We start from the raw sequence: 17183 nt of genomic DNA on the forward strand, positions 1-17183 counted from the left end.
TATATATATATATATACATGCATACCCATATTATCGAAATTTATATACATCTGTGCCAAACATTCCATTAGGAAAAAAAACTATAGAAAAGGAAATTAAAAAGTGAAAGAAAAACAAAAGGAAGTGAGTGAAAAGGAGAACAAACGAAAATATTCGGAGGAGATATGGAAACGCCACAGCAAAATCCATTCGAAACTAGCAGGACATGAACACCGAATTTCTGGAATGGTAAGTGGGCATGTTACTGAATATTCTTGGAGTTCCATACATTTTTCCTCCTTTCTTTCATTTATCCGTCGCCATTCTTTGCTACTATTTCCACGCACGTGTGTCTTGACACATGCCAAGTTCCATTCCCTACATGGGAGCGAACGCTTGTTTCCACAAACGCTTTTATATCGCCGTATGCGTATGCATATAAATATATTCGGATTGTGATTGTCTATAGGTATGTACACGTTTCTAAGCACATTTCTGCACTTATAATTGTGCAGACTAAAATGAATGCATGTGACACGAAAATCATTTTATGTATGAGTGTATTTCCACATATTATATAGTATGCGTGTAGGTGTGTGAGTGTGCGTATGTATATATATACATATATATATATATATATATATATATATATATATATATATATATATATATGCATACACTGACGTATATGTTGGTGTATATATAAGTATGTTTGTGTGTGTGTATATATGCGCGTATACAGTCATGATGTGTAAAGAATTGATAAACGTATACACACACACATATATATATATATATATATATATATATATATGTATATATATATATATATATATATATATATAGATAGATCGATAGATAGATAGATAGATAGATCTATTTATATATATATATAAATACATATATATATATGTATGTATGTATATCTATCTATCTATCTATCTATCTATCTATCTATCTATCTATATATATATATATATATATATATATATATATATATATATATATATATATATATGTGTGTGTACATATCTACCTCGAGAGCTTCCTTCCTATGTACACACACTCATAGCGTAGTGACTTATCTCCCGTTGTTACCGTACTTTCCGTTATGCACTCATTTATTTATTTGTCGATTTCGTAATATTCCGATTTCTCCTTGAAATTTCATAGTAATTCGCTCCTTCATTTAAGATATTTCTCTTCTGAAGACTCTTCAGATGCCAGTACGTACATACATACGTACATACGTACATACATACATACATATATATATGTGTGTGTGTGTGTGTGTGTGTGTGTGTGTGTGTGTGTGTGTGTGTATACTTTTATGTATGTATATGTGTATACATTTCGGAGGTATAATTACCAGGGAGGAGATTTGGTCTAAGACCCTGTCTTCAAATTAAAATGACAACAGCATGTTACATATCTTCATGTATGTCTATCTGTTTATCGATCAATTCATTTTTCTATTTATCTATCGTTTTTCTTTCTATCTATCTACCTGCATACATACATATCTATCTATCTATCTATCTATCTATCTATCTATCTATCTATCTATCTATCTATCTATCTATCTATCTATCCATCTACGTATCTATCTATCTACCTGTCTATCTGTCTATGTATCTCTCAATCTATGAACCTATCTATATATCCGATGATGTCGTAAATAGTCAAAACTTCGAAGTCACTATCAACAATATAATTGCTTAGGAATAATAGCTTTGCACGCTAATAACATATAGCGTAACTCATCTGATTGGTGATGTAAACTCGTAACTGAGCATAAACACAAAACATTAACATTATATATATATGCATAGATATATAGAAATATATATGTGTGTTTATCTCTGTGGGTATGTATGTATGTTTGTCTATACACATATACACATACACACACACACACATATATATATATATATATATATATATATATATATATATATATATATATATATATATATATATACAGTAGAATTCGTATTATTACTGAGACTTCTATCGGTCTCCTAGTGGTTCTTTCTATTATGTTGGCTGAATGAGCCGTCAAACGAAACGTAAAGCACCAGTCAATTTAAATTTTTCCCTACAAATTCATTCTCGACATTCACTCCTCCAAAATCTAGATATTCTGTTATTTTGCTTAAAATTGCTTTAAAAAAATTAACCTCAATTACACATCTACGTACGTACACAAAAACACAGGTACGCATATATTATTGACGTGAATACTGGCAGGGAAGGACGAATGACAGTATGCAAGTTATATTTTCGTCTGTGAAACTGTACAGGAACGAATATATACAAGTTTGTATTGATACTGATAAAGAAATGTAACAAGTGATCATATGCAAATGATTTCGTTTTTCACTATACATACGTAATAGTTTGTCTTAGAAAGTGGTTTCGCTATAATCGCCTCTCTCTCTCTCTCTCTCTCTCTCTCTCTCTCTCTCTCTCTCTCTTTCACTTTCATTTTCACATTGAACAAAATATGTCTTTTTGTATGATGTGTGTGTATTACTTTATATATATATATATATAATATACATATATATCATACAGATGTATACATACATATCCATGTACACATATGTGAGGGTGTGTGTGTTTGTGTGTGTGTGTATGTCTGTGTGCATGTCGGTGTGTCTGTGTGTGTATAAGATGGGGCCTTATTACACGTGTTGAACCATGGTGTCCCGGATCCATAGCGGGCATATTCCAAGCAAATATAAATTTAAATATAAGTCTATGTGTGTGTGTGTATACATATTGCTATATATATATATATATATATATATATATATATATACATATATAACTTTGATAACTTTGAAAGGTTTCGGCCAGTACAGATCCATACCATGTCTAACTTAATATGCATGTATATATATATATGCATATATATATATATATATATATGTGTGTGTGTGTGTGTGTGTGTGTGTGTGTGTGTGTGTGTGTGTGTGTCTGTGTGTGTATGTGTGTGTGTGTGTGTATGTATCTATGTATATATATATGTATGCACATATATGTGTTTGCATATACATGTATATATGTATTACATAATATATGTACTATTTTAATACATACTCTACACACACACTCACACACACACACACATATATATATAAAAGGTGTGTACATACCGATGCTATCTGAAAATGTATGAATAAGTTTAATTGCAAATGAATGTATGTAAGCGCTTATAATTACACATACACCTGTGGACATATCTGCATGCGCACATACACGCAAACACACACACTTACATATACACATAAATGTATATATATTCAGACAAACAATGACATACACGCACACACATACGCACATTTATATATACATACATTTATACTTTATATATATTTCATGTACAATACATTGGGAAGGGCAGATTATGGATGATTAAGTCTCTCTATATACACCTGCCTATCAATTCGTTTTTGTATGAGTTTGTGTATATTTGTGACTGACCCTGTCTGTGTTACTATGTTCGCTTGTAATTTTATATGCCTATCCTATGGTTATATATATATATATATGTGTGTGTGTGTGTGTGTGTGTGTGTGTATATACAGATATATATATATATATATATATATACATATATATATATATGTGTGTGTGTATGTATACATATATATGTATGCCTACATGTAGGTATGTATACCTATATGTATGTATATATGTATGTATGTATGTATGTATGTATAAACACGTGCACCGATGTATAGATGCATAGATACCGGTATATATCTATATTTATTTATAAATAAATGTATAAAAACGTATTTAAGTGAATATATATACATATATACCTGTGTATATATATGTGTGCGTGTGCGTGCGTGTGTGTGTGCGCGCGTGTGTATGTAAATATTTATATGTACCTATATATGTATATAAACCTATATGTATACATATATTCTATATGTATATGAATGTGTATTGACATATATATTTATATATGCTCCTTTATAGTTTTGCTTCTTTTTGTCAATTGACTGCGGCCATGCTGGAGCACCGCCTTTAGTCGAACAAATCGACCTGTTTTTTTTATAGTCTTTCGGTGCGATTGGCTTTCAATTCTGTATTGTTTTGAGTCTGTTATAACGGAACTGCCCTTTATTTGTTTATCCCGCTGTTATGGCTCAGATAAGAATTTGCCTATATGAACATGTATAAGCATATTTTTGTATATATCGGTGCCAATATAGTTGTACGTGTTTGTAAGCGTATACACACCAATAAGAAAGGACAGAATATCTAAAAATCGACTGAGAAATAATGATATTTAGATAAATATATAGATATAATTTGTCTGTAAATTTGGATAGATCGAACGGGTGCGGTGGGGACGAATGTCACTAAAGTGACTATTAACGAATTTATACCGCAGAAAATACACCGGTTCATACAGCAGAGAATGAAATGGCTGATATACAGCAGCAACTGGTGTGGCCGGATAAGAGGATATATCAGGGATAAACACCGTTCTAGCGATAACAAAACGATATGTGAATGTACATAAATATCTTTAAACAAACACACACATACACACACACACACACACACACACACATATATATATATATATGTGTGTGTGTGTGTGTGTGTGTGTGTGTGTGTATGTATTTTATTTTTTATTTCCTTTTTTTTAAGTATGCACGTGAATGAATATATATTTGTACATGTGTGACAACATATATATATGTGTGAATGTGTGTGTGTGTGTGTGTGTGTGTGTGTGTGTGTGTGTGTATCAGTATGTGTGAGTGTGTATATACGCAGATGTGTATATTTCTATGTATATGTATGTGTTTAATCGCTCATCCTACATTGGTTTCATATTTCCAACTCAGTGTGTAAATGTGGTTACTTCTGCTCTGTGTGTGTGTGTGTGTGTGTGTGTGTGTGTGTTTGTGTGTGTGTGTGTGTGTGATTTTCTCTCTTCTTTCTGTGTAGTGAAACTTCGGTGTGGAAGAGAAACAGAACGAACTGTGCACTTGATAGCGAAAGTAGACTCGCTCTATATATACATATCCGTGTATGAGAGTGCGTTAAACTGACAGTTCAAATTCATACCTACACATATACATAAACGTGTATGCAGTAATCCAGCAATCTTTCTACCATCGCGGGTGTTACATTCCATAACACCCCGCGATAAGTAGAAATCCGCGAAGTAGAAACAGTACTGTATTGTGTATATATATATATATATATTTTTTTTTTTATCATTTGTATATATTTATTTTGTTATAAGTGCAAAACAACACCACGGAGGAATCGACGTGAGCCTAAATAATAAACCGCGATAAGTGAACCGCAAAATGGCGAGGGATTACTCTGAGTGTGTATGTGTGTGTGTGTGTGTGTGTGTGTGTGTGTGTGTGTGTGTGTGTGTGTGTGTGTGTGTGTGTAAAGTATTTCAATAAGGTAGTCACGTTTTAAATGCGAGGAAGACAGGTACAAGCAGAGGCGAGAACCCAAGATCTTTGGATTTCTCATGCAAGGTATAAGCATCCTCAAGTGTGATATTGTATACATACATACATACATACATACATACATACATACATACATACATACATACATGCAAAGGAATAAACAATGTGCAGACAACCAAGGAGAAAGACCACAATTCCTTACCACTGTGCGTCATATATTAATTGCTCTCAAACTCATTAGCGCCGTCATCAAGTATTATCATTGTCGCCTGCGTCAGACACACATCCTTCATTTTTCTTTCCTCTTTTTAAAAGCCTTTCTGTTTTTTCGTCTAAGTAAGAAATAAAGAAATCAAAGGCCGGTGGGGTTTGCATGGTTGGCCTCCTACCTAAGATGCCCTCTTCTGTCAGGAGACGCTCTCATGTGTTAGGTTTATACTGTATATGTGTGTGAGTGTGTGTGTGTGTGTGTGTGTCATTTTCTTATCTCATTTGATTCTGGGTAAACACCCTCACTTTCTGTAGTGTGTCTTTCAAACGAACCCTTCAACAGCTGCTCCAGGGGCAGAGAACACAAATCATCATCATCACTACCATCATCATCGTCATCATCATCATTATCATCATCATCATCTTCATCACCTCATTCACCATTATTGTCTTCTTCATCATCATCATCATCATCATCATCATCATCACCATCATCATCACCATCATCATCATCATCACTATCATCGTCATCATCGTCGTCGTCGTCGTCGTCGTCGTTGTTGTTGTTCTTGTTGTCGTTCTGACAGCGAGCTGGCAGAAATGTTAGCACGCCGGACGAAGTCCTTATCGGCATTTCGTCCGTCTTTACGTTCAGAGTTCAAATTCTTTCCTCTTTTCAGATTCGATAAAAAAACAAAAAGTACCAGTTACACACTGGGGTCGATCTAATCGACACAATCCTCCCCCTCTCCACCGACATTGTTGTCTTTGTACCAAAATTTTAAACCGTTATTGTTGTTTCGCTGTTATTGTTGATAATGACGACGACGACGATGATGATGATGATGATGATGATGATGATACTTTTGCATCTCCAGTTCTGGCTTTTGTACTTGCCTTGTGTGTGTGTGTGTGTGTGTGTGTGTGTGTGTGTGTGTGTGTATTAAGGTGTCACGCCCTTCAGAGAAGGCATTTGATAAGAAGCACCTTTCTAAGGAGATGAAGTGGTGTCAACAGACACTCTTGCATCACTCGCTTGCCTCTCTTGGCTACTACTACTACTACTACTACTACTACTACTACTACTACTACTACTACTACTACTACTACTTCAGCTACTATTACTACTAGTATTGCAGCTGCTGCTACTACATTATTATTATTATTATTATTATTATTATTATTATTATTATTATTATTATTATTATTATTATTATCATTATCATTAGTATTATTACTAACATTATCATTGTTATTATTACTATTATTATTATTGTTGTTGTTGTTATCTGTCTTCACGTTCTGATTTCAAATGCCGCCAGGATCGACTTTGCCTTTCATTCTTTCGGGGTCGATAAATTAAGTACCACTTACGCACTGGGGTCGATGTAATCACCACTGGGGTCGACTCATCCCCTTTTCTCGAACTTCAGAACTTGTGCCTATAATAGAAAAGATTATAATAATAATAATAATAATTATTATTATTATTATTATTATTATTATTATTATTATTATTATTATTATTATTATTATTATTATTGATGAAACATACAGCCAGAATCGTTACTGCGTCGGGGACAAGAAGTGTTTTTCCAATTTTAGGCTTTGACTTCAAATAACGCCAGGGTTGAATTTTCCTTTCATGTTTGAAGTCAGTGGATCGAGTACCAGTGGATCAATCGTACCGGGAGTCAGTATTATCGACTAACACACTCGCTAAAAGGATTTCATGCCTTGTGCCTATAGAAGAAAAGATTATTATTATTATTATTATTATTATTATTATTATTATTATTATTATTATTATTATTATTATTATTATTGAGCGAGAGAGCAGTGCATGCCATCAAAGTGACACTGGGGTAAAATATACGAAGCCCATTATACCCATCATGACTACCCATCTGATAAGGGTACACCAGGCACATGCATCACAACCATATGTGCGCGAAATCAAGATAAACAGCGCATGACCTTGCAGGTGGGGCCCCAATGAGAATTTTCTTCAGGTCGAGTAGCCCATCTCACTCAAAAGGTCCCTGAATAAACTTTGTTTAAGGATGTTGAACAAAACTCCGATGATTCCAGACTCCGATGTTTCCTCTCAACACAAGGCTATGATACTCCCCCACTACTTCTGCTCGTGATCGTCAGCCACCATGAGACATGCTCAACTGGTTAAGGTCAAACAACTGACAAGCAGATCTGTGGTATTGAGCAGAATATTTGCTGAGGCCCATCTTTTATATGAAGGCAAAACAATGTACGTGATAACACTTCCAATCAGTTAAGATCAGAAGCCATGAGAGCCACTTCCTGGTACTGCATCAGGGCATTTTATTATTACTATTATTATTATTATTATTTTATGTTTGACTATTGCTTTGCATTTGTACAAGTTGGATTCAAGTCTCACCCAGAGACCTCAAGAGACAACAAGTTAGAAGTTCATGTAGGTGTTATGCTAGGGTACCATATATTTCGATTTGTACATAGTGTTGTTCAAGAGAATGTTTAAGAAACCATAAGAAAATTATGTGTTTGTTTTAAAATTTGAGATTACATAGACAGTATTTTACGTAGGATATGGGCAGTTCCCATGAGCACTATTTTTTGAACTTCAGCCATTTTGGGGTTTCCTATTATTATTATTATTATTATTATTATTATTATTATTATTATTATTATTATTATTATTATGTTGGTTTGGCTCAGGTTCGGTCTTATTCCTGGTAGGAATTATGTGGGTAGAAGGTTATTACCTGTAACCTTAGGTATCCACAGGTTTTCAGCAGTCTTCCAAGTTCTTAGAACCCTCCTGATAATCCATGCTGTCCCTAAGAGACAAACTTTCTGTAGGAGCTCTGCCGGGCATTCTATTTCAATATTCTTCAGCCATTTGTCTTCCGTTCGTCCACACGTTCTGAGTTCAAATTCTGCCTTTCATCCTTTCGGGGTCTATGAAATAAGTACCAGTTGCGCACTGAGGTCAACGTAATCGACTTTCCCCACCCCGCAAAATTTCAGGCCGAGTGCCTGTAGTAGAAAGGATTATTATTATTATTAAACAGACGAGCTGGTAGAATCGTTAGCACGCCGGGAAAATAGCTTACGGCATTTCGTCCATCTTTACGTTCTGAGTTCAAATTCCGCTGATGTCGACTTTGCTTTTCATCCTAGCGGGATCGATAAATTAAGTACCAATCAAGTACTGCTGCCGATGTAATCAAATAGTTCCCTCCCCTAAAATTGGTGGTGGTGGTGGTGGTGGTGATGACGTTGATGATGAAGACAATAATGGTGAATGAGGTGGTGATGATGGTGACAACGATGATGATGATGATGATGATGATGATGATGATGATGATGATGATGACGACGATGATGATGATGATGACGATGATGATGGTGGTGACGATGATGATTTGTGTTCTCTGCGTGTGGGGCAGCTGTTGAAGGGGTCATTTGAAAGACACACTGCAGAAAGTGTGGGTGTTTACACAGAATCAAATGAGATAAAATAAAAATTAACGGAAAGAGTTTAAACACACACACACACACACACACACACACACACACACACACACACACACATATATATGTATATATATACACTCTACTCCTTTACATATTTCAGTCATTTGACTGCGGCCATGCAGGAGCACCACCTGTAGTCGAATAAATCGACCCCAGGATTTATTCATTGTCAGCCGAGTACTTATCGTACTCTCTACGCCGAACCGCTAAGTTACGGGGACGTAAACACATCAACATCGGTTGTCAAGCGATGGTGGGGAGACAAACACAGACACAAGCAACAAACACATACACTATATATATATATATATATATATATATATATATATATATATATATATATGCCTTGTCATGCCTTCAGTGTTATGAACTTAAGCCGTCTTTGCGAGGAAAAAGCATAAAATATAAAGAAATAAGCGCGAGCATGGCAGAGTGGTAAGAATTCTGCTTCTCAACCACATGGTTCCGGGTTCAGCCCCACTTCCTGTTACTTTTAGCAGGTGCCTTCTCCTATAGCCTCGGGCCGACCAAAACCTTGTGAGTGGATTTGGTAGACGGAAACTGAAAGAAGCCCGCCGTATATATATATATATATATATATATATATATATATATATATATATATATATATATATACATATATGTGTGTGTGTGAGGCTGGGAAGGGGTGTTTGTACCCCTCTACCGCTTGGCAACCGGTGTTGGTGTGTTTACGTCTCCCGTAGTTCAGCAGTTCGGGAAAACGACACCGGTGGAATAAGTACCAGGCTATAAAGACGCTGTTGCTAACACCGATTCATTTAACTAAAAACTTTTCAAGGCGTTGCCCCAGTATGGCCTCAGGCTAGTGACTAAAACAAGCGAAATATTAAACAATAACTATGAAAGATGCACATACGGCAAATCTTGTAGTAGTAGTAGTAGTAGTAGTAGTGGGAGTAAGGGGGTGATGGTTGGATTCGGTGGCGGCGGCGTCGTGGTCGTCGTGGTGTAGGAATAGTAAATATGTGAAGGCGCGTGGCCTGTTGGTTATTGCTTTGGATCCATAACCATAAGGTCGAGAGTTTAGTCCCTCGTCTCGGACGCAGCGTGTCGTCCTTCAGCCAGACACTCCACTCCATTTGACGGTGCTCTAGCAGTGTCATCAGCTCAAAATGATTACCAGCTGTTTCCTGCTACTTCTCTCTCTCTTTCCTTCTCTCTTTCTCTCTTTCTCTTAGTAGCTACTATATATTAATACTAATGCTACTACTAACTAGTAATAGTAGTAGTAGCAGAAGCAGCAGCAGTACTTATTTGTGACTATATCTATTCACTTGTTTATATATGTCGTGCTGCGTGTAGCCCACTTTCTTCTTAATATCGATCGCTTGCTACATAATATATATATATATATATATATATATATATATATATATCAGACGTCCCCATGCTAAACAAAAGAACATTATTATCATTGAGTAAGAGAGCAGCGGATGCCATCAAAGTGACACTGGGGTACAAATACCCGAAGCCCAATATGCCCAGCATGACCACCCGTCTGATTAGGGTACACCAGGCACATGCATCACAACCATATGTACGCGACGTGGTGATCTCGTATCAAGATGAACTGAGCAGGACCTTGCAGGTGGGGCCTAGTTAGAATTTTCTTCAGGTCGGGTAGGTCATCCTAATCAAAAGGTCCCTGAAAAAGGGTTGTTTAAGGATCATGTAACAAAAACCCATGTTTCCAAGGCGGAATTATTCAAACCGCAAAGAACTCCACTCAACACATGATTATGATACTCCCCACCCCTACTCCTGCTCGGTATCAGAGATGCACATATTGTCAGTCACTAAAGGACATTCTCAACTGGTTAAGGTCAAACAGATCTGCGGTATTGAGACAAAACACTAAGACAAAACATGTTCAGGATAACACTTGCAATCAGTTCAGGTCAGAAGCCATGAGAGACAGTGTCTAATATTGCATCAGGGTATTTACTATTATTATTTTTATTATTATTATTATTATTATTATTATTATTATTATTTTTAGTTTTATTTTTATAACGTGCTTTCACTTCACTACCGAGCGCACCTCTGTGCGCCTTGGGTATGTGCTGTGGTTTGCTGTGGTACTCTTATGTTTACTGTATTGAAAGTGTTTTGCGTAGAATGTGTGCAGTGCCCAGTAGTGCAATTTTCTGTATGTTATATATATTTGTAAGTCCTGGTGTTTTTGTTATGTATTTGTCTGAATATTTTTTTATTATACCTAAGGCACCTACTATGATAGGAATTGTTTCTGTTTTTAGATTCCACATTCGAGTTATCTCTATTTCCAGGTCTTTGTATTTTGAAAGTTTTTCCATTTCTTTTAGAGAAACGTTGTCATCTGCTGGTATTGATACATCAATTAGAAAGCATTTTTTTTCTTCATGATCTTTGACAACTATATCTGGTCTATTTGCCTTAATTTCTCTATCTGTGTGTATTGGCATATCCCAGAGTATGGTTGCTTTCTCGTTTTCTGTGACCTTTTCTGGCGTGTGTTTATACCATCTTTTTTCTGTTGTTATTCCATAGTGTTGGCATAGCTTCCAGTGTATATAGGTCCCAGCTCTGTCGTGTCTGTGAATTTATTATTATTATTATTATTATTATTATTATTATTATTATTATTATTTTATGTTTGACTTTTGTTTTGCATTTGTACAAGTTGGATCCAAGTCTCACCCAGAGACCTCAAGAGACAACAAGTTAGAAGTTCATGTAGGTGTTATGCCTAGGGTACCATATATTTGGATTTGTACAGTTTTGTTCAAGTGAATGTTTAAGAAACCATAAGAAAATTATGTTTGCTTTAAAATTTGAGATCACATAGACAGTATTTTACGTAGGATATGGGCAGTTCCCATGAGCACTATCTTTTGGACTTCAGCCATTTTGGGGTTTCCTGGTATCTGAGCTAGGTAGTAATCAGCCCGTTTCGCTGTCATTCCCAGGGCACCTATGACAATAGGTATTGTTTTCGTCTTCAGATTCCACATTCTGCTAATTTCTATTTCAAGATCTTTATATTTGCTCAGTTTTTGGTAGGTCTTGACAGATACGTTTATATCAATTGGGACAGTCATATCAATGAGGAGGCATGATTTTTGTCTGAAGTCTTTCAGTATGATGTCTGGCCTATTTGCGTCTATCTTTCTGTCAGTTTGAATGGTGAAGTTCCAGAGGAGTGCAATGTGATCATTTTCAAGTACTGGGGGTGGTTTGTGTTCCCACCAGTTTTTATCATGGGGCAAGTCCAGGTTTTTGCATATTACCCAGTGAATATATTGTGCAGCTCTATCATGCCTGTTGAGATACTCTGTAGGCGCAAGCAGACTGCACATGGAGACAACATGATCGATGGTCTCATTTTGTTGTTGGCATATACGACATAATGGGGAGCTGCCGTTCTTTAATATGTTGGCCTGGTAGTTCTTTGTAGGTAGGCATTGATCTTGGGCTGCTATGATAAACCCCTCTGTTTCTGATTTCAATCCAGAGGCCATTAACCATTGGTGGGTAAGGGCTTTGTCAATATCTGCATTATTCGCTCTCTTTGGGTATTTGCCATTGAGAGGTTTTCCATGCCATTTTTCAGTCATAATAGCTAAGGCAGCAATTTTAGCACGGGTTTTCAAGCGCTTAGCTTTTTCTGTAGGTGTTTCTAGTTCGTCTAATTCTTGAATTTGTTGCAATTGGAATTCACTTAGATATTCCTTTGCCTGTTTTGTTACTGAGTAAGATGCTTTCTTGCTTTCATATTTTAAGACAAGTTTTAGCATCCAGTCCTCAGAGTTTTTCATATAGGTGTCTAGGCCAATTGTCGCTACCTTCATTGATAATGCCAGCTGTAGTAGTCCTCGACCTCCCTCTTTTCTTGGCAGATAAAGACGTTCTATATCTGCCTTAGGGTGGTGCATTCTATGCATTGTCAACAGTTTTCGTATTTTTCTGTCAACATTACATATTTCAGTAATTGACCAGTTAACGATGTTGAAACTGTAAGTCACGACTGGTATGGCTAGAGCATTGATCGCTTCGATCCTGTTTCTCGCGTTCAGCTCTGTCTTCAGTATTGCTCTCACCCTGCGATAACATTCTCTTCTGATCCTTTCCCTCATCACTGAGTGCTTGATATTGTCCCCTTCAATTACCCCTAGGTATTTATTATTATTATTATTATTATTATTATTATTATTATTATTGCCTTTGCACAGCTTCTAACGTTGGAGATGTACTACGGTGTCAGCTGTTCACTAGCAGCTAACTAAGGTTGGACCCCTTATTTTTCAAGCACCTTCTGGAGTATTCAAGCGGTTCCAAGCAGTGCTGTTTTCTGCAAGTGCTCCACCCTTATTGCAGCCCCTATTTGTTCCACGTACTTCTAGAGATTTTTGCTCACTGTTCTCAGGGCTCTGACAATTATTGGTACTACTGCTACCTTTTTCATCGACCACAACTGCTTAACTTTCCAAGCTAACCTGTCATATCTAGAATAGGATTTCCAGTTGCCTTAAGAACTTTTCAAGTTTCAATGCGATTGAGCCCAACGCTTCGATCACCACTGGTATCACTTTTACATTACCCTCTCGCATTCCATACAGTCTTGCCATTTTCACTTTGAATTTGGAGTAATTGGTGATTTTTTCAACCTCTTTACTCACACCATTCATGTCATTTCGTATGGCTACATGAATGACCTGATAGTATTTGTCTCTTTTATTCGATATGACAATATCCGGCCGACGGTGTTCGATTACACGATCCGTCTGAAAATCATAGCCCCAGAGTATCGTTACTTTTCCATCCTCCTGCTTAACTTTACTTGGTACTTGCTCGTACCAGTTCTGTTACTTCATATTGGCATTTACAGTATAAGAGCCAATGAAGATACACACACACTTTATCGTGGCGGCGCTTGTATTCTTTTTGTGCAGGGCTCTCACATCCACTTACCAAGTGGGTCACATTTTCCACACTCTCTCCACAGAGTCTGCATTTCTGGTGTGTCAGAAGTTTTATAGATGTTATACTTCACTGAATTGGTGGCGAGAGCCTGGTCTTGTGTAGCAATTATCAGGCTTTCGGGGATACGCTTCGAATCACATCGCTCAAGCCATGCCCACGATGCTGGATTGTCCTTGTGTATTCCTTTCAAACTGTCCCTGCATTCTCATTTCAAGAAGGTTTTATTTTCTCTTTTCTTCAGCTCTTTGGTTAAACTCTGCCTTGGTCATCGTTTCATCTGCATTTACACCCATATCTTTCGCGACATATTGCAGCAGGTCTTCATCACTATTTATCAAATATTCGGCAAGCTTTCTCCTTTCACCCCTTATACAATGGTATATTCTAATTTGTTCTCTGCCACCATTCTTTCTTTTCATATACAGTCTGTTTACGTTTGCTTTAGGGTGTAGCGCCCCATGAAGCGTCATCAACTTTCTCGTCCTTCTATCCAGCGTTGATATTTCCTCCTTAGTTCATTTGAGAATGGATGCATTATATCTGACCACTGAAACTCCCCAGATATTCATTGCGGTAATCAAATGTTTGGCATGCAGGTTGGATTTCAACGCCATATTCAGCCTTTCTTTGTATACGCTTCACTGACCTTGACTTTCATTTCTCTGAGTAGACTATCATTCAGCTCCACAGTCCCTAAATATCTATACCCACTACCGTCGGGTTCACCCATGGTCTCTCCTGATGGTAGCCGCAATCCTCTGAAGGCTGCTTTCTTCCCTCTTTCCATATTAAGTACTGAGCATTTGGTAATCCCAAATTCCATACCGATGTCCCTACCACACTTCTGGACTGTTTTGGTTAAGGAATCTATCCGTTTTTCAGATTTCCGAAACAATTTCAGGTCATCCATAAACTGCAGATGGTTCAATGGTGGGCCTTTCTTCCCACATCGGTAACCCATCTTAACTTCCGTAAGTGTCACTGTTATGGGTAATAGTACAATTACAAAAAGTAACGGAGGAAATGAGTCACTTTGGAAGATTCCCCTTTTAAGATTATCTTCTCCAAGGAATACATTTCTTGAGTACAATTTGGTTTTCCACTCTTTCATGCTATGCATCAAAAAATTTGTGATGTTGTCAGCAACATCAAACACCTGCAGACATTCAACGATCCAAGAATGAGGCATCATATCACACGCCTTCTTAAAGTCAATCCAATCCAATCCATTATTATTATTATTATTATTATTATTATTATTATCATTATTATTATTATTATTATTATCATTATTATTATTATTATTATTATTATTATTATTATTATCATTATTATTATTATTATTATTATTATTATTATTATCATTATTATTATTATTATTATTATCATTATTATTATTATTGTTATTATTATTATTATTATTATTATTATTATTATTATCATTATTATTATTATTATTATCATTATTATTATTATTGTTATTATTATTATTATCATTATTATTATTATTATTATTATTATTATCATTATTATTATTATTGTTATTATTATTATTATTATCATTATTATTATTATTATTATTATTATTATTATTATTATTATTATTATTATTATTATTATTGTTATTATTTTTACTGAGGCGGTGAGCTGACAGAATCGTTAGCACCCTGGAGGAAATGCTTAGCGGTATTTCACTCATCGCTACGTTCTGAGTTCAAATTTCACCCAGGTCGACTTTGCTTTTCATCCTTTCGCGGTCGATAAATTAAGTACTAAAGACACACTGGAGTCGATGTAATCGATTACACTCCTCTCTCCAAATTTCAGGCCTTGTGCTTATAGTAGAAAGGATTATTATTATTGTTATTATTATTATTATTATTATTATTATTATTATTATATATTTGACTTTTGCTTTGTATTTGTACAAGTTGGCTCCAAGTCTCACCCAGAGACCTCAAGAGACAACAGGTTAGAAGTTCTTATTGGTGTTATGCCTAGGGTGTCATATATTTGGTTTTGCACAAAGCATTGTTCCAGAGAATGTTTTAAATTTTGAGATCACATAGACAGTATTTTACGTAGGATATGGGCAGTTCCCATGAGCACTATTTTTTGAATTTCTGCATTTTGGGGGTTTCCTGGTATCTGAGCTAGGTAGCAATCAGCCCCTTTTGCTATCATTCCCAGGGTATCTATGAGGACAGGTATTCTTTTAGTCTTGAGGTTCCACATTTTGCCAATTTCTCCTTCAAGATCTTTATACTTGCTTAGTTTTTGATAGGTCTTGACAGATATATTTACGTCGACTGGGACAGTCACATCAATGAGGAGTCATGATTTTTGTCTGCAGTCTTTCAATATAATTTTATTGCTATTATTATTATTATTATTCTAATTATTGTAATTATTAACATTATTATTATTATAGCGGTAAGCTGACAGAACCGTCACTGCGCCGGGCGGTATTAAAATCCCTCTGCGGTTGACTGTGACTTTCATCCTTTCACGATCGATATAATAAGTACCAGTTGAATACTGGGGTCCCTCATCCGAAATTCCAGGCCTTGTGCTTATAGTAGAAAGGATTATTATAAGTATAAGTGACTTTATACTTCTCATTACATGCGTCCACACCTGTGAGATTTTTAATGAAATCATCATCATCAACGCTCCTCCTCTTCCTCCTCATCATGATCATTGTCGTCGTCGTCGTCGTCATCAGCAGCAGCAGCATCCTTGTAATCATTCTGTACACTTACTGACATTGTTTTTGTGGACATTGACAGAAACAATACATAAACAATGGCCGCTTCTCTCTGATCTATTGGAAACGTTTCAATTTCACAAGACAATCAACCTGATGTCAATATCGTACTTATCAATCATTATATTCGATTCTTTTAAATTGATTTTATCCCTTGCACGTTCCTCAACAAATTACTTACCTTCTGCCAGTATTACCGGCAGATTTATTATTCGAGT

The 17183-nt window shown here is 35.9% G+C and overlaps 1 protein-coding gene across 4 annotated transcripts in view; it reads left to right on the forward strand.

Annotated features, from left to right (window-relative positions):
• The window catches only part of LOC106876232 (core alpha-(1,3)-fucosyltransferase), a 706231-nt gene that overhangs the window by 3 nt on the left and 689045 nt on the right, over positions 1–17183 (forward strand). For all 4 annotated transcript variants that reach the window (XM_089353038.1, XM_089353039.1, XM_089353041.1 and 1 more), the window contains exon 1: positions 1–228. This exon is cut by the window's left edge and continues 3 nt beyond it. The gene's annotated coding sequence lies outside the window, so the exon portion shown is untranslated. The remainder of the gene's footprint in view (positions 229–17183) is intronic.

This window comes from Octopus bimaculoides, chromosome 5, assembly GCF_046866305.1.
Source record: "Octopus bimaculoides isolate indiv1 chromosome 5, ASM4686630v1, whole genome shotgun sequence".
NCBI classification, from domain to species: domain Eukaryota; kingdom Metazoa; phylum Mollusca; class Cephalopoda; order Octopoda; family Octopodidae; genus Octopus; species Octopus bimaculoides.